General features: G+C 49.0%; 1 protein-coding gene across 2 annotated transcripts in view; it reads left to right on the top strand.

Annotated features, from left to right (window-relative positions):
* The first annotated feature begins 3,437 nt into the window (after window positions 1-3,437).
* PPFIBP2 (PPFIA binding protein 2) overlaps window positions 3,438-24,770 on the top strand; it is a 157,225-nt gene continuing 135,892 nt past the window's right edge. For both annotated transcript variants that reach the window (XM_055548753.1, XM_055548755.1), the window contains exon 1: window positions 3,438-3,653. The gene's annotated coding sequence lies outside the window, so the exon portion shown is untranslated. The remainder of the gene's footprint in view (window positions 3,654-24,770) is intronic.

Raw genomic sequence — 24,770 nt, 5'->3', positions numbered from 1 at the left:
ACTGTCCCTATACCAAGCAAGGCGGTCGTAATAAGAAAGTGAAAATATTACCATTTGAATACCACTTTCCAGTTATAAAGTGTCTGCACCTGTGTTAGAACTCCTCTCACCCTTACGAGATAGACGGGGACAAACCTTTATAGACAGAGGGTTTCGGTGAGTCATTCAAAGTACCAAAGCTACAAAAGGAAAGAGCTAGAAAAGACCGCAAAGCCCATAATCTTGTCATTGTCCAAGGAAGCATCAAATATGTTTGTTCACCCAACCTTTTCTCAGCAATTTGTTAATCATTTCAGCCTAAAAATAACGGCCTGCCCCTTTAGCTAGTTTCATGCCTGCACAAGACCCTCCTATAGGCCTTTGAAAAGCTACTTCCTCCAGAAAACCGGCCTAAGGCTGAGGACCCTTCTGTAGACTCATCTTGCCTTACCTTCCCCTGTTTCTTTCTTCCTGCCTGAAACACAATAAAAGTGACACTAAGCAAATAAACCTCATCAGGTTCTATTTGCCTATATGCCCTCAGCATAAAAGTTTCAGGGAGTGCTGCCTGTGCCTGGATTTACAGTGAACAATCCCCAACTCACTGGGGCCTTCAGTAAGTATTCTGGAATCTGGATGGATGCCAGATAGCAGGCAAGGGACTCCCTGCCACAGCAGGCGTGCCACGTGGCACAGGGGACAGAGACCACCTGGGCCTGTCTGGAGGGGCTTCTTCAAACTCTTTCCCACACATTTGTTCACTGCAGGCTGGTTCAGGTCACAAGTGCAGGCTGTGGTGCCAGTCTGTGTCATGTGCTGGGGCCTCTGTCTTCCCAGGTTGGTCACATGAGAGGGTTTGCTCTGTTTGCAGCTGTTTTCCAACTCTGCCAAGCCCGGGCTGGGACCATAGGCAGTGAAGAGAGGGGTGGGGGTTTTTTTCTTTTTCTTTCCCATAGCATTTGAGTAGCTGTTTGGCAGAATGGAATTGCTAAGCCCATGGACATAGCACAGTTACCCACAGTTCTAACAGAGTGGTACAAAGAGCTCAAATCCATTGTGGAATGAGGCAGGTATGAATAAATAAATGTGGTGATATTACCCATTCCATGGATTGGGGGCCATTTGCTGCCCCATGGGTAAAATAACATTACCTATTTCACAGGGAAAAGGAATGTGCCTCACAGATGAGGGTAGCAGGGGAATTCATCAGAGTGGGATTACTCATAAATCCTGCATACATGGTGCCTTTGGAGGCGCAGAGAGGCTACCTGTGTGCTGTCTACCATTCATCTGTGATAGGCTTTGCTTTGACAGTTATGCAGGGCACACCTGCCACTAACAACCCACTCTCATGCCTTAAATTTCTGTAGCTAGAATCACCTTTTAGGTTAAGACATTTTCTCCTGGAAGCCCCTGTTAACAGGGTACTTTGTTTTCTGGGAGCCAGGGGTAATCATGTAGGTCTGTGGACACTTCTTGGGCTTCTTTCAGATGAACTTTTCAGTTCTGGTCTCTTGTTGGATTTTACTGAGGAGTGAAGGTCCTAAGATCTAGACCAGTGGTTTTAAACTTGACCGCACCTAAGAATCGCCTGAGGAGCTTTTAAAAATCCTGATGCCAAGCCATACCCCCAGACCATTCAATCAGAGCCTCTGGAGAGGGGACCAGACAGTGCTGTGATTTTTAAGTTCCCTCCCCCAAAATGGTCCCAAAGTGTGCATAAGCAGGAAAGTCAGTGATTTACACCATTTTAAAAAAATTGAAGTATAGTTGATATACAATGTTGTATTAGTTTCAGGTGTACAACAAAGTGATGCAGTATTTTCTTTTTCACAATCTTTTTATTATAGGTTATTACAAAATATTGAATATAGTCCCCTGGGCTATACAGTAGATCCTTGTTTATCTTATATATATATATATATATATATATATTAGTGTGTATCTGCTAATCCCAAACTCCTAATTTATTTATCATTCCCCTTTCCCTTTTGGTAACCAGAATTTATTTTCAATGTCTGTGACTTATACCATTTTTAAAGATGATTTTTAAAAAGTAATGTGTAGTTCTAAAGAACAGACTATCATTTTCTGAGGACTGCGGGTCCACTAGGGCAATAACATGTGGGATTTGGAAACACCCATGAACTCGTGTGAACCATGGCAGCCTCCTCTATAAAAGCCTCTGAGCTGCTATTTTAAGGAAGTGAAAGAGAACTGAAGAGTGTCCTGTTGTAACACAACTCTTGTGGGCCCCAGCCTTCCTCTGCTGCTTTGCCCTTGGCCTGCCTCTGGCCAGGTTCCTGCAGTGACCAGAGTCTCATGTTTGCCAGGGTGGCTTAAGTTTTGTTCACATGTACAAGTCTTCTGGGCACACTGGTAATTTCAGACCATCAGGATACTATAAAAAAAGATGTGTCTTGTGGAGTTGATCAACAATCCAGCCTGTAGAAATGTAGATAAAAACTGAGGTAAGGGAGGTAGTGACTCCTGCCAGAGCTAGGGACTATGCCAGAGTCCTTGGTGTCGATGCCATCTGAGGCCCACAGGGATTTTAATCCGCTGAACTGAGCAACCAAGTCCTGTGGGCCCAGACAGGGCAACAGTCTAGCAGTACCACCAAAGGGGATTCATGCCCTACACCGGGGGAAGGCCTTGGCCTAGGTCCCCAAAGGCCCAGTCCTGCCCCGATCCTACAATCCATTCCTGTGCTCAGCAAAGCTTTTGTTGTGCCTGTGGAACCCCTACCTAAATGCTGGGCACAGAACAGGACTATTTGTCTCCAGCTGTTCACAAGAACGGGTGCCGGCGCCTTTGATTGACGCTGACCGCTAGAGGGACCTCCACTCCAGGTCGCGGGGTTCGAGAGCGGCCAGATTCTAGGGTGACTCAGTCTTCCGAACTGGGGGCGCTCAGAGACAAGAAATGAGATTGCCTTCAGGCCAACCTCAATTTGAACTAGATCGCCTGGGCCCAGAATCTGGGACTGCCTCTAAAACATTCTTTCTATGACATCTCTTTTTGCAATTCTTGACACAAGTTCCCTTTCTGCTTTTCGCTTTTATTCCCTATGGCCAAAGAACGGTGCTCAAGGGCTGGAGAAGCCCAGGGAACCGGGAGCCCAGGACCGCCAGGCGTCACCCGGGGCCGGAAGGGTGCTGGAGAGGGAGGTGACAAGAGCAGGGGCGGGGCTCCTAGGGGTGTGGCCGCCAGAGAGAGGCGGGGCTTAAGGGAATGGTAAAGTCGTCTTAGGAGGCGGCGCTGGAGCTGGGGCTGGGCGGGGCTGGGGCTGGACCGGCGGGGGCTGAGCAAGTCTGAAGGGGCGGGGTTGACGAGGCAGGTCGCTAAGGAACTGGAACTCTTGGCGGTTGGGTCCCTGCGGGCTGCCACGGAGCCTAGAGGGAGGGGGCGTGGCAGAGGGGCGGTCCCGGGGGAAGATGGGACGGTCTGAGAGCGGGCGCTTCGGGACGAGCCTCCCGAGTCTCCCGTGGGTCCCCGCCCCCGTCACGTGGGCTCCGAACGCGGCCGCTGCCGGTCGGTCCGCTGGTTGGTCGGTTAGTTGGTCGGTGGGTCAGTGGCCTGCTGCTCGTTTCTCGGCTCTTATGTTCGGAGGTGGGGGGGACAAGTGAAAGGCCCGCACACCTGAGCTGTCCGGAGAGGAGCCCCGCACTCAGGTCAGTGGGTTCTCCCCACGCCCCTCGGGCCCACTGCGCAGGCTGAACTGGGAGCCCCCGCAGGGGAATTGCCTTAGGAACCGAGATCCCCGAGTGTGTCCCAGACGCGAGGGCGGGGACCCTCCTCCCCTTCTCTTGCCAGATTGGGAGGAGAATATGACTCCTGGGGATTTGCTTCGCGTCTCCTCCCAGTCCTGTTCGAAGTCTACGGACTGTCCGCGCCCCTACAGGTGCCGGGATGGCCCTGGAGATGCGCAGGGTGGCCGGTCATCCCAGCTGTGTGTAGTGTGTCAGAGCTCTGCTCAGTCGGTTGGAGCAGCGGCGTAGTCTAGAGAGATAGCCCAAGGTGTTCGGGAAGCTTACGGTCCGTTTTGCCCAAGCAAATCGGTGTTCCCCAGAGCGTGCGTCCAGCTGCAACGCCTTAGCAGAAATCAACTCTGTACTGTATCTGGGAAAATGCAACATGCTTTTCCAAACCTCAAGCCACTGCGTCCCAAAAGACGGCAAGACGGGGATGGTTCTGTTTGAAAGAGGGTTCCTCTCCTTCATGACAGCCTGACTCCAGACCTTCAGTTGTTCCTCAGATGAAAATAAGATTATATATTTAAAGACCAGGGCTTCCAAAGTGTGCATAAGATCAAAACAGGCACTCTAGCCAGCATTTAGTCCTCTTAAAAAACAAATCCAGAGCATTTTTACTTTTAGAGCAGCTGGATGTTTATTTGTCTCCCTTTGTATATTTTCGTTCAGTTCCTGTCTCATATCTCTTTCTCCCAGTTCCTTAATCAATTATACTACAAATCTGCAATGTTACCAAATTTTATGTTGCATTCTATGACGTTTAATGCCCAACAAAGGCAGTTAGCTGTACACAAAATTCGTCTTCTGCGTGTTCAGTCTTTGATTGTTATTTGTACTACATGAAAAAATACTTGATTTAGGGGTTATTTCTTTTTTACTTGAGGCTTAGGTAGTCTGTATGTAATCTGCTTAAATTCATATTTAGGTGACTTTGAAGTGGGAGATGAGGGGGACTGGTGAACTTTTACTACACTCATTCATAATTTTTACTTAATAATACATTGTTAGTATTGTTAGTAACAATAATACATTATTGTTAGTATAGTTAGTGTTAATACTACATTATTAGTATTGTTAGTATACTTAATAATACATTATTGTTAGTAATCTAACAATAATACATATTGTTAGATTAATAATACATTATTAATCTCAAGTTCAGTATCTCACTGAACTTGAGATTCAGTGATGTGCCAGTTATTAGCATATTGCTACTACAGAGATAAACAGCATCATGGTCTCTTTACTGGGTCAGCTATGTGCTACAGGTGCCTGACAAGTAGAAGGAAATAAACGCTATGAAGGAGCTAAGAGCAAAGCGTTGTGGGAATTTATCTTTCATCTGACTGTGTAAAACCTGGGATAATTTCGGGAAGGGGGTGACAAGTGCATGGTGGACCTTGAAGGATTTCTCCGGACAGAGGTAGGTAGAGTGTGACCTGCCCTGTGAGAACTGTGTACGCAGGCAAGCACTTCATAGCCTGAGAAGTAGCAAGTGGCCCAGCTTGGCTGCAGTGGCAAGTGAGAGACAATAAAGCTGGTGATGAGGAGGAAACCTTTTCCCAGCGGCCCATGAAGGCCAGGTGGAGAAGTCTGGGCTTTGAAATCATGAGCCTCAATAATGGCTTTTAAGCAGGAGATTGATTGATGGTTCTCTGAATTTAAAGTCTGGGACCTTGGCCCTTGACCCTTTCAGCCTCCCAAACCTCTAGCCCAGTGGAGAAAATCCGGTAAATATTTGTGGAATGAATGATCTGGCAACACTTGGTAGCAGTGCTTGTCAACCTTTAACAAGCTTAAGAGTCACCTGGGGATCCTGTTCAAATGCAAATTCTGATTCCTAGGTCGGGGTGGAACCTGACATTCTGCATTTCTCGGAAGTTCTCAGCAGTGCAGCCCCTTATCCACAGCAAGGATTAAAAAAAAAAGTTTGCAAACCTGGCTGAGCCTCAGAATTGCCTAGGGAGCTTTTAAATTACTCAAATTAAGTAGGTCTGGCATGTTTTTACCAAATTCCTCTGTGATTCTGATGAAGGCCAAATGGAAACTGCTGGGTGAGAGACCCTGGGGTTGGAGAAGCCCAGTGGAAGATCAATTAAGATAGAAGTGACTAGGGCCTGTGCTGGATCCCAGAGAGGATACAGGTAGGAGACACTAGAGAGACAGCATCTGTGGGCTCGGGGGCCAGATGGAGAAGTGAGGAGGGAGGAACAGTCCTGAAAGAATTGCGCTTTGGACAAGGAATTGCGTAGCCTTTCGGCTGTCAGATTTGCGGTAATATTTGGAAGCTGTTTTTCACTTGGCTATCAAAAACATTTCCTTCCTGATACATAGATTTATTCATGACACTTCTGCTTGAAATCTTCTGCTGGATCCCCTTTTGCAAAACATGGGAAGGAATAGCTAATATGAACAGCACCATTGAGGCATTTAAATGTTGAGGCAATAAACGTAAAGGTTTATTAAGTTCCCAGACTGAACACCCTCATTCAAGAAGTATCACTCAGGAAAAAAAAAAGATGTCACACTATCATCACTTGGTGTGGGCACAACTAGGCTGAAACTCTTGGCAGCTTTGTGTTTTCCTGAGTCACTATTTTTCCTGCTTCCTCCTTCCTCAGAGCAGTTCCACTTGTTTTCCTAGCATCATTCTTCGGTTTCAACACTTGATGACACCTTTGTGTCTCCGTTTCTGCAGAATCCACTGCTGGTCCCAGAAGGGCAGGCTGTATCCTTTATAGACTCTGAAAGCCAGGTCTTGCAGATCTTCATGAGGGCCGTTCTTATCTCTCAAGCAGTGAGTACTCTGCTAGATGCCATCTCAGAGCGTCTGTTAGACCTAGATCTCCTCAAGGCTTTGAGAGTTCCAAGGTGCTGCTCACTCTCAGCTTTATCTTTGGGAAATTTATGATTTCTATTTAGTGCTCCTAGGTAGTCCTTACTATGGTGCTTCCTTGTAATTCTGACTTTGATTTCCTCTCTCAGTCACAAACACATTTATGCACACGAGAACACGGCTTTCACTGTGCACAGCGCTTTCAGTCATCATGTTCCATGTTGTGTAGCAATCTTGGCTTCTGTAACACATTTGTAGATGGAAGGTATAGACAAGATGGGATAGGCTTGCCCCTGAAAGGGATAAAGTATACCATCCTTGTTTGGCATTCAGAGTTCCACAGAGGTTGGCAATAATTTGACTCATCAGCTGCATCTCCACTGTTCCCCAAACCTAGTAGCTTAACAATTTCTACATTTTGTGCCTCTCTGCCTTTACATACACTATTTTCTCTTCCTGGGAAGTCCTTTTGTCTCTGCTCTGCAAGATGCATGAACTCTTGCTAATCCTTCAGGAGGCAGATCAAAGTCTTGAAACATCTCTCCCTCCCCAACCCCCAAGTCATTTTTGTTGTAGCATCCGGTTCCTATCTCTGCTGTGGTACATAATGCACATCTTTTGCATGTCTCTCTGTCCACACCCTCTCCAAACTCTGAGCTGCCCTGGGGCTGCGTCAGCCCTTATGTTCCACCCAACTCTCAGCAGATGTTGAGGAAGAGTTTGTGGCAGAGGAGGGCCTTGAGCTGGGTGGTGTTACCATGTTGCCTTCAGTAAAAGGGGGAAAGGCAGATGGTTTTGTGCTGGAGATAAGGCAAGGAACAAGAGCAGAACCTGAAAGACTAGGACAAGCCTGATGAGTGGCCTGCAGGGCTGGAGTCATAGGGTGAGATGGGGAGAGGACTCTGGGAGAAGTGAGGCTGGAGTCTCAGGCTGGGGAGAGATCCTGGAAGGTCTTGAAAGCTGAGGTTAAAGAATTTAAATGTAATGTCGGTGACCTTGAGACTAGGTGAAAGCTGTGCTTTCAGGAGGATTCCAAACTAAGAAGGGCAGGTTGGAGAGCCAGGGAGGGGTTTATGAGAATGTGCTGTTGGAATAACCCATTGCGGTAGATTAGGACCTAAACCAAGTCAATGGGTGGAGAGGAGTGAACAGAGGTGAATGAGCTTGCCAAGAAATCCTGCAGGATTTGGTGACTGATTGGATTTGAGGGAGAGAGAAAATAGTCAAACTGGACACTGACATTTTGTGCTAGTTTGCTGGGAGAAGAATGAAGCAATTGTTAGCAGCATGAAAGCATGGAGGAGCTCCTTGGAAGGGGGAAGGGAGATGAGGGTGGTTGACTCCCTTTGGAGTCAGGAGGGAGCCTTGGGTAGTTTCTCGCATGCTCCCTATATTTTTACCCATGAGGATGATGACATCCAAAGACACCTACCCAGGGTCACCCAGCTGCTGGTGGCAGAAATCAGGCCTTCTGGCCCTCTGGCCCTGGGTTCTGTCCTATGTAGTTCAGTGGGTTTGAACAGATGAGCGCTATCGGAAAGTCCAGATGGAGACTCCATTAGGCAATGAAAAATGAGAAAGAGACCAGGTTTGGGGCAAATTCAGCCTGCAGAACAGCTAAGGCTGGAGACTTAAAGGTCAAAGACTCAGAGCGAAGTGTGTGTAGCAGCCAAAGCCACTGGGGGTATGAAGGCTCATAAGATCTTTCTGTTTTGTGGTGATGGGAAGTAGGGAGTGCTTTATGGTATCAGCACTCTTATACTTGTTAGTGCTTAGTGCAAGTACATGGGTATTAAATGGTTTTTCTGGGAATGCAAGCATCAATCCGTCAGTTCCATGGAAAGATGTATTCTAAGGACCCAAATATCCCCCACCCTGCCCCCTCCTTACCGCCAGGAAGTTTTAAGGACACATCCAAACAGTTATGAGAAGTTGCCTGTATAGTATTGGAGTGAGGGTGGTGGGGATGCCTATCTGGGGAAGGTGGTCAACCTTGAGAACCTTTTCTGGGCAAAGACCTATGTGTAGGGCCAGTGTCAGGGATTTAGATGGTTGAGTGAGGGACAGAGCTGTCCGTTAAGGAGGGAATGCCTTTTCTAGAATCTACACTGCTGCCAAGAGACTCAGTGGCCCTGAGGTTGGATTTCCTCCCCTCCTTATCTTTCCCTTCCACACCTCTCTACCTGGCCAGGCTCCCCAGCCTTTCAGGATGAGTCCTACCTTGGCCCTGACACAGTGGTTACCTTGGTTTGCTAAGGCAGAGCTGGGTTAACACGTGTGAAGCCTTTAGATGATTGCCTGGCATATGATACTTGCCCAATAAAAACAAAGACACAAGAAATGCTGGGATTCAACTTTGAGTCAAACTTGCAAGCCTCTTGGTTCTTTTGAGTTATGTAGCTGGGTCTGACAAGTTTCTAATTCATCTTGTTTTGAGTGTGTGTGTATTTTACTGAGACCAGTGTGTGCATGAGCCTGCTCACCCATGGTAAAGTATCAGTGAAGCCCTAGATTGCAGACTGGAGATTTGAGTTGTCCCTGTCTCTGAAACAGCTTATTCAGAGTCAAGTGGGTGGCAGGCCTGCTAACAAGCCTCCAGGAAGAGGTTGTCAAGCTAAGTGAGGCTATGGGGAGCTGATCCTGTCACAGCCACTCCCTCACCTTCAGGGCTGTGCTCTTGAACACCTCTGTTTCCTCCCAGGATGAGGACAGGTGTAGGCAAGGAAGTGACCCAAATCCCAGGATTGCTCTGCTGGCTCAGGGACGCGAGTGTCTGCTGGTCGCTGGGCATTTTTGGTGGGCAGAGTCAGAACCCCCGCCCAGACCCCAGCTAAAGACATAAATCCACAGGGCCTTGTGAGCATGGTTGGAATGGCCCACTCAGAGGACCATTCCTATGACTGCACTGGGGTGTCCTAAGAGGTCTTCTGAGCAAACGTCTCCAAACTGCTCCTGATAGAAAGGTCCAGAGAGCCCACCAGAAGGAACTCCTTGTGTTGACAGTATGTGTGTGTATGTGTGAGAGAGAGAGAGTTGTGTAGGAGCCAGGGGATCTGCTGTAGGGACTAAGGGAGCAGAGAAGGGCAAAGCCACAGCTCAGGTTTGGAAGACCAAGAACAGGTTACTTTTGTTCCTTGCATGCACACGTGACAACTCCTCTCTTCAGGGCAACTGTTTCCTTCCCGCAATAGGCTGTTTCCCCAAATCAGAGGTTTCTGCATGAACAGCTAGCTTGACACTGAACTGCTTCCTGGATGAAACAGCTGTATGTAGACTGGCCTCAGAAAGCTGCCTCCAGAGGGAAGGCAGAGAGGAACTTCTGGCTTTGGTGGGTTTTACAAAGGGCTAGTCTCCTGAGGCAGGAGAAGGCAATGGCACCCCACTCCAGTACTCTTGCCTGGAAAATCCCATGGACGGAAGAGCCTGGTAGGCTGCAGTCCAGGGGTCGCACAGAGTCGGACACGACTGAGCGACTTCACTTTCACTTTTCACTTTCATGCATCGGAGAAGGAAATGGCAACCCACTCCAGTGTTCTTGCCTGGAGAATCCCAGAAATGGGGGAGCCTGTTGGGCTGCCATCTATGGGGTCGCGCAGAGTCGGACACGACTGAAGCAACTTAGCAGCAGTAGCAGTCTCCTGAGGCGGGCAGTGTTATTCCCATTTATGCGAGGGGAACAGGTGCCAGGGAAGGAAAGTGTGTGTGTGTAACTTTCCAGAATATTCAATTTAATTTATTGTCCAAACTGGGACACTTCTGAGAGTGAAAGGAGGAGGAAGATGCTCAGCTGGATGGGATCCTGGGATGACCAGACTGTCTCAGACATCCTGGGACGTGTGGTCTCAAACTCCAAATTCAGTAAATAACTGGGAGAGGGGCTGGGGAAATGAGGGTTAGTGTAGGGTGGGGGCAGGGAGAAGTTAGACCTCAAATTCGGGTGAGAAAGGAGGATTCTTTTAATTCGACATTTTACCAAAGCAGAGGAGTAGTTCTTGGCTCTGACACCTGACCTCGGCTGCTTGTCATGAGAAAGTTTTATTACATAAGCTCTTCCCGCAACCAGCCAAGACATCTGGTTCTTCGATGCAATGCCACTCTCCTGGTAACAGCAGACACCACTGCCCTGCGCGGCCAGCTACGTTTTCACTGCATGGCTCACTGGAGCTGCACAAAGCCTCTGACAGAGGTGTTGCCCTGCTGCTGGAGATGAGGAAACTGACTCTTAACCCACCCCCCAGACAAGGGTATGGCGGGTGGCGGGTGTCTGCCACCCCGGGGACTTGGCTTATCTCGTCTCTGAGGGCTCTGCCAGCTCAGACAGTCCTTCATTTAAATCCTGGCTCTTCTCAGACCTGCTGTTGTTCCTTTGAGCCAGCCTCTCCCTCTCTGAGCTTGAAATTCCTCACCTGTCATATGGGAACAATAATAGGTCGATTTCATTTGGATGTTATGAGATGATGATGTGTATTAAATGTTGGCTACAGTGTTTGGCTCATCATAAGTACTAAATGGCATTATTAGCCTCCTTGGCTCAGGAAGCCTGGCAAATAGACTCTGTCAAGAGGAGTGGGTTCCATCACCCAGAGGGTTTATAATGAAATTTCAGGGGGCAAGTAGTATCATCTGGGCCTCCAGGTGTAACTCCTACAGTGGAGGTGAGCAGGAGGTCCAGGAGGCAAGAGTCCATGGCAGGGTGAGGGGACAGGCTGATTGCTGATGGCCAGTCACCAACGTGCGGGACAAGGACCACAAACAGAGTTCAGAACTCAAACCAGCGCGATGGGACTTGGCAGGGTAAAGGCAAAGTCCTGCCCTTAGGCTCCCAAAATCAATTCGTGCATTTTCTACCCAGCCTCGTAGAAAAGCCCACAGAACTTGGCTTAGCTTGGCTGCATTAATAGAAGTCCTGGCTTTAGACCTTGCTGGGGAGGGGGTCGTCCTATTTTTCCCTGAAGTGGCCAAGGCAGACCACACCTGGAGGTGGTACCCTGGGAACCACTCTTTGGGAGCAGGTAGAAGAGAGCCCCTTACTGCATCAAAACTGGAATCCCTGTCTTGTAAGTCCTGTAAGGTCCTGGGACAGACAGAAAATACAAGGGTTGTGACTGAATTTCAGCTGCCATCTTCTGTGTTGCTCAGAGGGCAGGACTTGAGGAGTCACGGTGGTGACGGTAGAGAGGATTACAGAAGAGGCAGGTTTCAGTTTGACATGATGTAAGAAATTCCAAATAACTCAAGCTTCTCTCTAGGGCCAGGTGACTGTTTTAGAGCATGTATTGAAATCTACCTGTAGAGGGTATTGTCCAGCCAGTATTGACTAGAGAGGAATTCGTAAAATAACAGAGGAGGCAGACTTTGCTGTAAAGTTGGTTGTTGTTGTTGTTGCTAAGTCACTTCAGTCATGTCCGACTCTGTGTGACCCCATAGATGGCAGCCCACCAGGCTCCCGCATCCCTGGGATTCTCCAGGCAAGAACACTGGAGTGGGTTGCCATTTCCTTCTCCAATGCATGAAAGTGAAACGTGAAAGGGAAGTCGCTCAGTAAAGTTGGAGGTCTTCCTAAAAGTGCTGTACGTCTGGAGGGATGAATGGTGTCTTCTGAACAGAGAAGCAGTGACTTGCAGCCAGTGTAGGTGGTGGGGAACCGGGGTGGAAGGCTGGGGAAGGGTGGCCATGAAGCTGTGAAGAAGCTTCTCCATAGGCTGAAGGTCAGAGGCTGAAGTCCCACCCAGTGCAAGAGTTGGGAGACTGGAAAGGCTCTGAGGATGTGCCTTTGTGGGCTGAACTTTCGAGGCCATGATCCCAATGTGATTGCACTGCATGTATTCCCTGCTGATGCTTTGGCCTGACCACCCGGCTGGGGCACAAAGGCTCTTACAGACTCATGGGCCCTTCCTTGAAGGTTTTGAGAACACAGAGTCCTGGTACCTGGAGGACCAGGGCCGCGTGGTCTGAGACACTGAGCTCATAGCATCCTAGAGGGAATGGCGGGTGTAGAAGGGAGAGGTCCAGGAGGGCGGTGGGCACAACACCAGGAATTCTGACCGACTGTCTGCAGCCTGGGCCACAGAGCCAGCTCCCAGCTCCGAGAGGAGGCAGGGAAGGGCTGTGGGCAGCAGGGCCTTATTCATGTAGGCTGAGGTTTTGGGTGGGACATGCGGTGGGACGATGGAGAGTGCTGTGGTTAAGCAACGTGGATGCCTGACAGGCACACAGTCCTGGCCAGGGTGGCAGGGAGGGGAGCCTGGTAAGGCTGGTAGGAGGCCAAGGAAGCCCCCAAATGAGCATTGTCCCACTAGATCTAGGAAAACTCTCTTAGCTGCAGAGATGGAACATAATTCCTAAGTATCCTAGAGTCAATAGACTTGTGACCATTTATTATTTCAGTCATTTTTATGATTTTTTTTTAAAATCATCTTCCATGTGGAAAACTGTTATGGTGGGAACACAAGATGAGTAAGAACATGTACCCCGCCTGGATGGAATTTAAGGAATGTACCCCCCACTCCATGTAGACAGTAATAACCTCAAAGAAAGCACAATGGATGCTCAAGAGAAAAGAGAGGTTGGGGCACCTGGCTTGCCAAGGAGAGGGCATTTGAGGTGTGTCTTGAAGGAAGGTTGAGCCAGAGACACCCCTTTCTATGGAGGTATGGGGGGCATTTCTAGCAGAGGGAAAGACGATGTACAAAGAAAGGCATGGATGGTGAGTTAAGGGGCATGTGTGGAAAACAGCCAGTGGTTTGGTTTGGCTAGAGCTGGAGGAGTGAAGGAGGTTAGTGAGGGATCCGGGGACTGGAGACTGTCATTTACTAAGCATGCAGCGTGCATCAGGTGGGCTCACTTACATCGCACAGGAGCCTGTCAGGGCTCTAGCTGAGGAGGACACTGACTCAGGTAAGTGACTTTCCCACGGTTCCCTGGCTGACGAGTGGCTGAAATAAGACTGATGCCCAGTGTACCTGATCCTCAAACCCGTGATCTTTCCGCTGTATTGTGCCACCGCATTGAGGGTTCAGATTATTCAGTCTTAGGTTTATCAGGAAGATCAGCTCTTCATGTTGAGGCAGGAAGGTGGTCAGACGGCATTAGCTTGTTAGAAGCACTTGGCGGACAGGGCCAGATTGACGTGATGTATACTGGCTCCAACATAATATATGCACACGCTTGCATGCCCACACACATTTATAAACTAAATCTCTAAAATAGCAGGAGGTTGCACAGTTGTACATGGTGTCACAGAAACTGATGTTTCCTGAGCGCTATCAGCACTTGCTGATTTCCTGGCTGAATTCCTCTATTTTCTCTCCCACTCAAAATATAATCCAAGATAAGCCAAAATCCTTTCTAATTTATACAAAAAGATTCTTGACTTTAGCTGCCTTATCATTAGTAACAGGTTCCATATACCCCACCTGTTAGGACCCCTATGCTGTCGGCTGTCAAGGGATGTTAAACAAGATGGTGGGTTGGAAGAGTGGGGTGAGGGTGAGAGAGAAACCTGGGTGGCAGCCTAGGTGGAGGTGTGGAGGTAGAGAGGAGAGACCGACTATTCTTGAAGCGTTTGCCGGAAGCCTACCTGTGCAGGGGTGTGGAGAGCGCACTGGGATACCTGCGTGAAGGGAGGGCATTGTTCGCATTGTTCCCCTAGTGTCGTGTTCAGGGTCTCAGCAGGTGGGTGCTGCTGGTGGCTGCCTGCTGCAGTTGGGAGCTCTTTCTTCTCCTGTGTCCTGTGGAGTCTGCCATCCTCACTGCTGATCAATCAGGCTTACACAGGGCCGCTCTTGTTCAGTTCAGCCTCCCTCCTGGAGCTGAGAACCCAGACCCAGCCCTGGCAGCCACACCCAGCTTTTGTCCTCAGGGCAGTCCTGGAGTCCTTCAGGCTTCTAATCGGAAGGCTTCCCTCAGCCCAGGGAGGAAGCCAGAGAAGACTGCCTAAGAAGGCTGATGTGCTAAGGAGGGTGTACTTTGGCTGCAGTGTCTTGGGATCTCGCATTAACAGGGCACTTAAGGGGGGGACAGCGCTCTACCTTCATGTCCTGTCTGCTCATCCTGAACACTTGGGAAACTGTTAGGGGCTGCTCCAGGGTCACAAATCCAGGCCTCATATGTCATGATTACTTACATTTCAAAGAAAAGTTTACTTTTAATTTTTTTGGCCATACCGTGCAGTTTGCAGGGTCTTGGTTCTCAGACCAGGGATTGAACCTGGGTCCCAGCAGTGAAAGCCTGGAATCCTAACCACTAGGCCACCAGGGAACTCTTGAAAGAGAATTTCAAATAAACCTGGTTACAATCAATGAGGAATGGCATTCCCAAGAGGATTCTACAGGCCACACGAAGCACGCGTCTCATTGCATCCCTGTCACACACGTGTATGGAAACTGTTCCTTAATGACTTGGGAGTGTTGCCTGTTTGACTCTAGGTGTCTGTGAGAGTGTGATGTCCACTGGGAGCAATCGTGGGCCTCTCTGGGACACCAATACAAGTTGGCTGTCTCCTTGCAAGGCCATTTCTGAGTTACTAAGGGCTTGCCCGACATCAGTGCCCAGGGCTGGGGACCTCCAGCTCCATGGATATGGTCAGGATTTGGTCTTTCCTTTTCTCGACCCCTGGAATTCAGCCTCTGTGTTTGGGATCCCCAAGTCCATCTCCCCAGCTATGACTTCTCTGGCAGGTGCCTACCTCCAGATGGCCCTTGAGCATCGTAAACTCTGCCTCTCCCCCTCCCTAAGCTGAGTGCTGGGTGGGACTGGCAGAATGGCTGAGGACGGCGCCGAGGTGCCATAAGAGTGAGCATGTCATCAATAGGAACCTTACCTTCTGAAGGCCTTGCTAGAGAGACTAGAAAGCCCAGAGCATGTGCGCTACGTTGTACCCCAGGGTCCCCCTAATTAATTGCAGGCTGGCCTCAGGAGATTTGGCGGTTTCTTAAAGGGAGTCAATGTTGCATATGTATTTTTTCTGGATCCCAACATTTAGGCCCTGCTAAGGAGTCTTGGCTAACAGAACAGTGCAGTGGGGAGACGGTCTCCAAGAGGGGCCAGGCTCTGAGCCAGGTGGTCGACTCTGCGCCCACTCCTAACCCTCTGACCAGCCCTGTGTGAGACAGATGGTAATACCTCCAGTACACAGTGACCTAGAGGTTAATCTGTGTTGCCCAAGGTTAGAAACTAGCCCAGCTCTAAGTAGTAGAGCCAGGATTGAACCCCAGGTCGGTCTGACTCCAAAGCCTGGACTCTTGCATTGTGCTCTGCTCCTTCAGGTGAAGGAGGAAGGAGCCACAGAGACCTGGAGCCCGTATTGGGCTGGGCGCTGGGCCTCTAGTGTCAGGACTGCCTTCCCCTTCTGTGGCCACTTTACAACACACAAGCTTCCACACCTTCCACTTTGAGACCGGGGAACTTTTCGAGTGTCTCCCATGGGGAAGTAATGGCCCTGCTTGATGGAAAAGAACGGTTGAGAAAGATGGAAGAGAGGCCCCCTGGAGCTCTTATAGGTGCTCCCACTCCCCTGCCATCAGACAGACTGCCAGGAGCCAGACCTCATGGATGCCCAGGGAGGCGACACCTCGAGCAGGGCAGTCCCCAGCCGGCTGGCCTGTGAGTGTGTGTGCAAATGGGGGATTCCTGGATCGCTTTTCTTAGGAAAGTCCCTGAGCCACTCTGGCCTAAGTGCCCTTAAAGGAGGGAAACAATCTGAGTGGCAAGTGTCTTGTGACTGGTGAGCTGAGGTTAAGGGGACTGGCTTAGCCCCTCCCTTCACCCATCAAACGCTGGATTGTTGAATTGCCTTGAAGTGAAGAGGGCTGGGCTCAGGACTCGTGGCTCCTTGAATGCAGCTTGACAGCTGGTCAAGCTGTGAGGTCTTTGGGTTTCCTACCTATAACATACCAATGGCCTCATTGAATGGTCTTCGTTCCCAGGCATGACTTGACTCAGAGCTGACTTACAAAGAAAAGAGAGAAAGGACTGCTAGAAACTGTCCTTACCTGGATGTTGTTTAAGGTCTGGAGATGCAAAGCCATCTCTCTTAGACTGAGAGGGAAGAGAAAACCAGTGGATGAGAATAGAAACCCTTGTCTCTGGAGAGGAGACTGCCTTCTTCCCATAGCTTTGCCCAGCATGCTTCCCAGATCAGATGGGGGCGTGTGTTATGTACCCAAGATCAGATGGGGGAGTGTGTCAGTTTGTTAGGGCTGCCTTAACAAAATAACCACAGACTAAGTGGGTTAAGCAAGAGAACTTTTTCTTCTCGTGATTCTGGAAGCTAGGAGTCCAAGATCAAGGAGTCGGCAAGATTGGTCTCTTCTGAGGCCCCACTCTTTGGCTTGTGAATGGTTATCTCCTCCATGTGTCTTCATGAGGTCTTCCCTCCGTATCCGTCTGTGTCCTTATAAGGACACAGTTATATTGGATTAGAGCTCACCCTAATCATGTCATTTTAACTTAATTACCCCTTTAGAGATCTTATTTCTAAATACAGTCACATTCTGAGATCCTAGGGGTTAGGACTTGAACATCTGAGTTTGGGAGAGGGGGGCACAATCCAGGGTGTCCCCAATAACAGGGTGTTTCCCAGATTCTCAGGGAACAAGGCCAGGTGTCATGATGAGGGTTGGAGAGGCATCACCGCCAGTTCTGCCAAGGGACCAGAAGAGGCAGGTAGACTCAGCCCAGCTAGTGGAGGAAGTGTGATTGGCTTCATCCAAAGGCTCAGCCCAGAATAATCTAGGCCAAACTATTCCCTATATTCTCTCTGGCAGCAGTGGGTTCTACATGGTGTCTTCACCCAATTTTCATGCCACCTCAGACCTCCAGGGAAGACAGAGTTGCTAATCCTCCACTAACACTCTAGCTGGGCCTACAGAGAGAGCACCCTTCTCCGCTGACCGAGGCAGGAGCCAGGCTGTTGCTGGTGCACACATCCTGTCTTTAAGGAAATCTTTGGTTGTCTCCTACTGGTTTAAACCTTTTTATATACAAAAGGAAAGCTTTTGCATTGTTTCAAAACTAAACTCTTTAACACATGTTGAAATGAAGGTTCAAAATACAGAATAAATGTTGATTAATTCAATTAGTATTTACCAGGAGCCTGCCAAAATTCTGGGGCCTGTGCTCCTCCCCAGGCAGCTTGGGAGGCTCGTAGGAGGTAGCTGGCTGAAGGCGAAAGTTATGCACGAGGCCCCGAAACTCTAGATGATAGAGAAAACTTGCCAATTCAGATCTGTTTATTTCCTTGTTGCTTAGCACTCTCAAATAATATAATCAAGAGAAATGCCTGGTTTTATCATCCATTAAGGGAAGTTACATCTTCTTCTCCCATTGGTGCTTTGTAACTATAATTGCATTCATCAGTTAGCTCACGCCAACACCAACCGTGGCCAGGTTCCTCTTATGGCAGAGCTGCTTTCGCCTCTGAGTATCAGACCACAAAGAGAGGGGCTTCAGGTGTGGTAAAAGTACCGAAGTGGATACTGGTTGTGGTTGTCTGAGAGGGGACAAGTGAATAGCACATCCTCCTTGCTCTCAAGCATCTTAATTTGGAAGGGGAGCCAGATATATTGAGAAATCATATAAATAGAGCTGGAAGGGAGACAATAAAGGGGAGTGCAAGTGTGTCAGGAGCAGAGTGGAGGCAGTTAGCACCTTGGGGCCCCGGGGGAGGGGTGTCAGGAAATGCTTCTTCAGGCTGGTGCATTTGTATAAAGACTTAGAATGGGTGAGTTTTGAAAGTACAGATGGAGAAAAGCATCCCAAACAGAGGAAATAGAGAAACAGGAAAACCATTCTGTATTGAGGGAGTAGGAAGTGACTGAGAGGCGGCTCAGTGGTAAAGAATTCTCCTGCCAATGCAGGAGATGCAGGTTTGATCCCTGGATCTGGGAAGATCCCCTGGAGAAGGAAATGGCAACCCACTCCAGTATTCTTGCCAGGAAAATCCCATGGACAGAGGAGCTGGTTGGATGGACCACAGTCCATGGGGTTTGCAAAGGAGTCGGACATGACTGAGTGACTGAACAACAGCAGGTGATGGAGAGCACGGTGAAAAGTGCAGCTGAGGAGGCAAGTCTTTCCTGAGAACTTTGATGGCAGAGCTTCAGCATGCAGCTTTGTTCTGAAACAGTGGAGAGCCATGAGGGGCTGGGAGCGGAGGAGGAATGTCAGGAGCTTCAGGAAACTTACCCTGCCTTCTCTGGGAAAGATGGGTTGAAGAAGGGTGAACTAGAAGCAGGAAGTTGAGGGAAACAGCTTTGGAAATCAAGACGAGAGACAGTGAGGGTCTGGATGGTGGTGGGTGAGAGTTTGCTCAGATGTGAGGACTTTCAGGGAGGCTGAACGGCCCTGCAGAAGGAGCACCGTCTGCATTGTCAGGAACTTAGGTTCATATCTCAGTTCTGTTGGTCCCCAGCAAGGGAAGGTAGAATCTAATGTCACTCTCTGGAAAAGTCTAGATCCCTAAGTGGTGGATTAAAGAAATAAGCAAACTTGTGTTGTTTTTTAAAAAGCTTCAAACATACATACAAGTGGAAGGAATAGTTTAATGAATCTGCTTACCCAGAACGCAGCTTCCACACTAACTTCTCACTGGTTCTGTTTTTTTATGGGGTGATCTTTGAGATAAGGCTTTTGAAAGTATTCAAGCTGAGGCTGCATTGCAGCATGTCTCTGAATCTGTCTACCATCAGGTCCAGGTGGTGAAATGACTTGATGTCCATTTGTTCTTCCCGGGGCCTAAAGTTGTGTGCACGTGTGTGTGTGTGTCCATTTTCTCTGCCATGAGAGGAACTGAGAGGGTAGCTGCCTTTGAACGGTGTGTGCTGGGGCTAAGGAAACACCCCACCCCCACCCCCCCTGCCACCAGAGGCTCCTGTCAGTGGGGTAGAGTTCTGTCTGCCCCGGGGACAGGTGGGTGTGGATGGGGAGAGGACAGAGGTGAGGATGATGTGGAGGTTGGTGTGCTGGGTCAGACACCCTCATCTTCCATTCATCGGAGGTGCCTTGTGGCCTGGGGTCTGATTCATGCTGACTAGACTGACAGGGCTGGGCTATAAACCAGACACCAACAGACTTATTTGCTTTGGCCAATGTCATCCAGTGGCTACTACGAATGCCTGTTTTCCCACACCGCCTTCCTGGCATGACCACAGCTGGGAAAGTGAATTGCAAGGTCATCTGCAGGTGGCTGGGGAGCCAGGCTCCCGAGAGAAGGCACCCTGTGGATGGGGGCATGTCACCCCAGGCTGCCATGGGGCTGCCTTATAGTGATCACTGCTCGTACCCCCAGAGGTGGTGTATTTGTGCCACAGACCAACCCTGACCAGTCCTTCTGTGGGCACTGTTGCTTCATCCTTCACTGAAAGTGACCCTGGTTGTCAGGGTGGAGGTGTGTGTGGTAAGTGTACCACTTAAATGCCCTCTGAGTTTGGCATTAATTGAAAAATAAGACCAAGAGTCAGACAAGTGGAGACCAAGATATCAGTTCCAGGGCTAATAAAGGTGTTTAGAGAATGTGGCTAATAGCACTCTCAGTGTATCCTTTTTTTTTTTTTAATGTTAGTTTATTTATTTATTCATTTTTGGCTGTGCTGGGTCTTTGTTGCTGTGTGGTGGCAGGGTGGGAGCTGCTCTTCATTGCGAAGTGTAGGCTCTAGGGCATACGGGTTTCAGTAGCTGTGGCACACGGGCTTAGTTGCTCCGCAGCATGTGGGATCTTCCTGGACCACCTCCCTCTGGCAAGGCAGCCCTGGAAACAGAGGGAAGGATAAGGCTGGGCTGCATGGCTCAGTGCCCTCTCACATTCCCACCAACCAGATACTCAGTAGCCCTCAGTGAAAACGATCAGGAAAGATAGACTGGCACGGTCCTCCCACTGGCTGTCCCCAGTGGCAACACGAAATGGAAACGGAATGAAGGTGTGAGCATGTGCTCTGGGTCTCAGCAGAAGTTCTCTTGCACAGGTAATGGTGGGAATGCTATCTTAGAGGAAGGAGACTCATCTGGACCTTAAAAAATTAGTCCTGTTGGGCAGACTGGAGAAAGGACCGTTAGCTTGAGGGGACAACATGAAAGGGCATGGCAAAATGAGAGTGCTCTCCTGTGGCTGGAGTATCAGGAATTCAGAAAGATGTAGTTGGAAGTGACCAGGCTTGGAAAAGAAGTGCTGCAGAATGATTAAGAACATGACCTTGGAGGGAACTCTCTGGCAGTCCAGTGGATAGGACTCTGTGCTTCCAGTACAGGGGGTGTGGGTTCAGTCACTGGTTGGGGAACTAAGATCCTGCATACCACATGTCACGGCCAAAAAAAAAAGAAAATGACCTTGGGATCAGACTGCCTGGGTTCACATCCCATTTCATCTACTCCCTGGTTGTGTGATTCTCCCATCGCGGTTAGTGTCTCCAAGCTTCAGTTTCCTTGTCTATAAAATTTGGAGAGTAACAGTTCTGACTATTGAGATAGGAAATAACATATACTTGCTTAACTCAAAGCAGGGTGAGTGCTCAACAAATGGCAGCCATTATTATTACTGTCCTATGTCTAGGATAATTTGGGATCAGGCTTGGATGCCAGACTTCTGAGCTTGGACTGTCATGGGAGAGGCCAGGTATTGCTCAGGTGAGAGGAGGCCCTTCAGTGTCTAGTTCTGAATACCTGAACCCCAGCTGGAGTGGGAAGGTTGAGACCGAGAAGCGCACCCTTCAGAAAGCAAGGCCCAGGGATGTGGCCTCTGTTTGAAGGTGCGGGAGGCGGAGGGGAGAACCCCAAGAAGTTCAGGGTATGCAGTTCCAGGAGGCTTGGAGCTCTCAAGTCGGGGCAGGGTCATGCTGAGTGTTTCCGATCACACTGAATCTCAGGGACTGCTAAAATGTAGCCAGAAAGCTGGTGAGTCTTTGGGTATTTGGGTCTGGAGCATATAGGAACATTCTAGTGTTATATGAGTTATAACCACGGAGATGGAATATGGTCTGTCCAAGGGGGAAACCATAGAAGGAAACAAGAATCAGCCCTCTCACCCAGGCAGTGAGAGTAGCTCAAGTGCAGGGCATTCAGTGAAGGAAGGACCCCGAGAACACTTGTTCCCAAATGCCAGAGGAGGAGAGTCCCTGGGGTTTGCCAAGGAAGGCAATCCCAGCTGATGCTGACTGATCACTGGTCTCATTTAACCTTCACAACCACCTTTGAGGAAGTACTTTTATTATTCTCATCTTCTGTATGAGGAAGCGGAGGCCCAGAGAGCAGGCGTCCTACCCTAGGACTTGTGCATAGCCAGTGAGGGTAGGGAGCGGGTATTCTGACCCAGGCAGTCTGGTTCTCCAGCTTGTGCTTTAAACTCACCCTGCACGTGCTGCCCCTCAGGGAAATCAGAACTGAAAAAGCTCTGATGAGAGAGCCCCTCAGGCGTGAAAGTGGAAATCTCATCAAGGAGGGAGTGGGAGGTGAGGTCTTTGGCAGAGAAGGAGCATGAAATGGTAGCTGTGGGATGCAGGCCCAAGGAAGTGTTTTAGGGTGGCAGAGGCTTTGATGTCTGTAGGGTTTAGGAGGAAAGAGCAGAAGCGGGGTAGAGAGGGAATAATTAAATAATAAAAAGCCCAGAGAGGTAATAATTAAGAGGTTGGGCCTCAGGGGTGACAGATTAGGGGGTCAGAGGGGGTGCAGGGGAGGTTTGAGGTGGAAAGGGAATTGAGGGATCCCATTCCTAAAGATGCATGGGCATTTGCTCAAGAGGAGTCTGAGAGGGAGGAAATTCAAGGTTAAAGATTGGGTGCAAGAGTGTCTGATGGAGCTATATGCGTGGTTTCATGTCAGTGAGCAGGAGGAAGGGGAGACACCTGCTCTCCAGCTCACTCTGCCTTTCTGACCACGACTTGTCCTGACTCCGCCCCCCCCCCCCCCCCACCGACCCCGCCTCATATCTGGGAGGCAGAGTGAACCCTGGAGCAGGTTTGGTGCAGCTGGGGGTGTGGGAGGAGAGAGGCAGGCAGAGATTTAGGGGATGGTCCTGTATGCTGACTGCAAACGGCCTGGAGTAAGAGGCCTCCATCCTCAATGTCCAAAATGAGGGTGTGGTGAAAGGCGAAGGTGAGTCAGAGAAGCTGGGGAGAGTGTTGGAGGATTCCTGAGGTGGGGATGGGGAAGGAACAGGCTGCCACATCCTGGTTTACTCCGGGAGGAGGCTTCCATTGAGCCTTGAGAGCTTCTCTGAGAAGGACCCTTCCCCCAGGTCCTTGCTTTCATTGTTGTTGTTCAGTCACTCAGTCGTGTCCCACTCTTTGTGACCCCATGGACTGCAGCACACCAGGCTCCCCTGTCCTTCACTATCTCCCAGGCCTTGCTCAAGTTCATATCCATTAAGTCGGTGATACCATCCAACCATCTCGCCCTCTGTCATCCGCTTCTCCTCCTGCCCTCAATCTTTCCCAGCATTAGGGTCTTTTCCAATGAGTTGGCCCTTCACTTCAGGTGGTCAAAGTATTGGAGCTTCAGCTTCAGCATCAGTCCTTCCAGTGAATATTCAGGGTTGATTTCCTTTAGGATTGACTGGTTTGATGATCTCCTTGCTGTCCAAGGGACTTTCAGGAGTCTTTTCCAGCACCGTAATTCGAAAGCATCAATTCTTCGGTGCTAAGTCTTCTTTATGGTCCAACTCTTACAGGTATACATGACTACTGGAAAAACCATAGCTTTGACTATACTCACCTTTGTCAGCAAAATGATGTCTCTACTTTTTAATACACTCTCTAGGTTTGTCATAGCTTTTCTCCCAAGGAGCAAATGTCTTTTAATTTCACGGCTGCAGTTACCATCTGCGGTGATTTTGGAGCCCAAGAAAATAAAATCTGTCACTGTTTCAATTGTTTCCCCATCTATTTGCCATGAAGTGATGGGACCATATGCCATGATCTTCGTTTTTTTAATGTTGAGTTTTAAGCCAGCTTTTTCACTCTCCTTTTTCATTCTCATCAAGAGGTTCTTTAGTTCCTCTTCGCTTTCTGCCATTTAGGGTGGTGTCATCTGCATATCTGAGGTTATCGATATTTCTCCCAGCATTCTTGATTCCAGCTTGTGCTTCATCCAGCCTGACATTTTGCATGATGTACTCTGCATATGAGTTAAATAAGCAGGATCGCAATATACAGTCTTGGTGTACGCCTTTCCTTGCTTCTGCATTATTGCTGGAGAAGAACAGGCAGCTTCTAGGTAGCTCCTGTCAGTAGTTCCCCGTGTCTGATGGATAAAGGCCAAGTTCTAAGGGTGAGATCCTGTGAGAGGCCCTTCACAGGCTAGTCCTGGGCTCATTTGCTGCCACTCTTTCCCAGTTGTTCTCTGGCCACACGGGGCTCTATGTACACCCACCTCTCCCCATAACTTGAGCGTATGCTCTTTAGTCTTGCAATGTATTTGCACCAATGACTGCAGTCCACCTGGAGAAATCTCACTTCCTCCATGAAGCCTTCTAGGATTTCCCACACTGCACTGGTCCTTCCTTCCTCCTGCTGCTGCCCTGCTCTGAGTCTGCTGAACTTCCCTCTCCCAGGAGCACACCTCCTGCTGTGTTGTTGCTTTGTGTGTGTGTGTGTGTGTGTGTCTGTCTGTCTGTCTTTCTCCCTGGAAATCCCCAGGGTCTCCATGGTGCCAGGCACCCAGGAGCTTCCCCTTGGATGTTGATCAGCTTGAATGAATGGATGACAAGGTGAACCTCATTGTCCATAAGATGCTCAGGAAATGGCTGATTTTCGCAATTCCACTTTTCTGAAACTAATACAAACTTGCTTGTTGAGCTAGTGACATCGGAGAATTGACATTTCACAGTTAATTGCCATCTGAACTTAATTTTAGAGAGGATGGGAATTTCAGGGAAATGATGTTTTTCTTTTCACAAAAGCATACCATGGCTGCTTTAAAATTAGACCATTAATTTATGAATTTCTGAAGTCTAAGCTGGCAAAAGACAAGATTTGTTAGCTTTGGCTCACAGATCCTAGATAGAGGCCAAATTCTACACGAAGCCTTCATAGTCTAATTGACATGGATGAGAGATGAAAGATTCATGGTCGGGGGGAGAGAAATCACAGTCTTAAATTCACTATTTTTTTTCCTCTCATAGCATCTACCACAGTGTTTCACTGATGAAAGGGGGGCAAATAGTATTTGTTAAATAGATAATCCAAAAGAAATAATATATTGATTTGTGGGGG

Source organism: Bubalus kerabau, chromosome 15, assembly GCF_029407905.1.
Source record: "Bubalus kerabau isolate K-KA32 ecotype Philippines breed swamp buffalo chromosome 15, PCC_UOA_SB_1v2, whole genome shotgun sequence".
Taxonomy (NCBI): Eukaryota; Metazoa; Chordata; class Mammalia; order Artiodactyla; family Bovidae; genus Bubalus; species Bubalus kerabau.
Note: the sequence above shows the minus strand (reverse complement) of the source record. Positions and strands in the feature narration are given on the sequence as shown.